This window comes from Galeopterus variegatus, unplaced genomic scaffold (genome assembly GCF_000696425.1).
Source record: "Galeopterus variegatus unplaced genomic scaffold, G_variegatus-3.0.2 Scaffold1950, whole genome shotgun sequence".
NCBI classification, from domain to species: domain Eukaryota; kingdom Metazoa; phylum Chordata; class Mammalia; order Dermoptera; family Cynocephalidae; genus Galeopterus; species Galeopterus variegatus.
This window is the reverse complement of record NW_007728061.1, coordinates 13040-13763: the sequence shown is the minus strand read 5'-3', so window position 1 is coordinate 13763 and position 724 is coordinate 13040.

Genomic DNA, 724 nt, shown 5'->3' with positions numbered 1-724 from the left:
TTTTGGCTTCAGTGTGTGTGTAGCTTCGAGGAAGGGAAGGAGCTGGAGAATGGGAAAAAGCCGTCCACAGTGTGTGTGTGTGTGTGTGTGTGCGTGAGTGTGTGTACGCATGTGCGCGTGTGTACGTGTGTGCGTGTGCGTGTGTGCGTGCGTGTTTGCGTGTGTGCACGTGCGTGTGCGCGCGTGTGTGTGTCTGTGTGTGTGTGTATTTATGTATACAATGTATACAATGTACTCTAGAGATTATCTTATTCGTTCATTAGCCACTAAATGGTTACTATGCTCACCTTTGTCTACTGGGAGCTGGGGATACAGCAGAAGGTGGAAACACCATGATTCCAGTTTTCCAGTCTGAGGAGGGCCAGACCAACAAATAAACAGGAAATATTCAGTATTAAAAACCAATCTATAGGGGTAAGTACAGTATACCATTGGGAACACGTAAGAGGTGCATTTAGCTTTATGACGAACAATCTACCACTTGACTGATACTTTTGAAAACAAATCCCCCTCCTGCCTAAGCCAGAACCAAACCAATGCCAAACCAGAACTCGTTCCCAGGGGCCAGGCAGTACAGGTTTACCTGCCAGAACGTGCCACTAGCTGACAGTCTGCGCTCCAGCTTCTCAACTTGCCTCTCCAATATTTGCTAACAAATCTGAATGTTGTTGGGGAATGGAATTGCAGGGCATATGGTCCCCATTAGTTAGGCAAACTCCGCTGC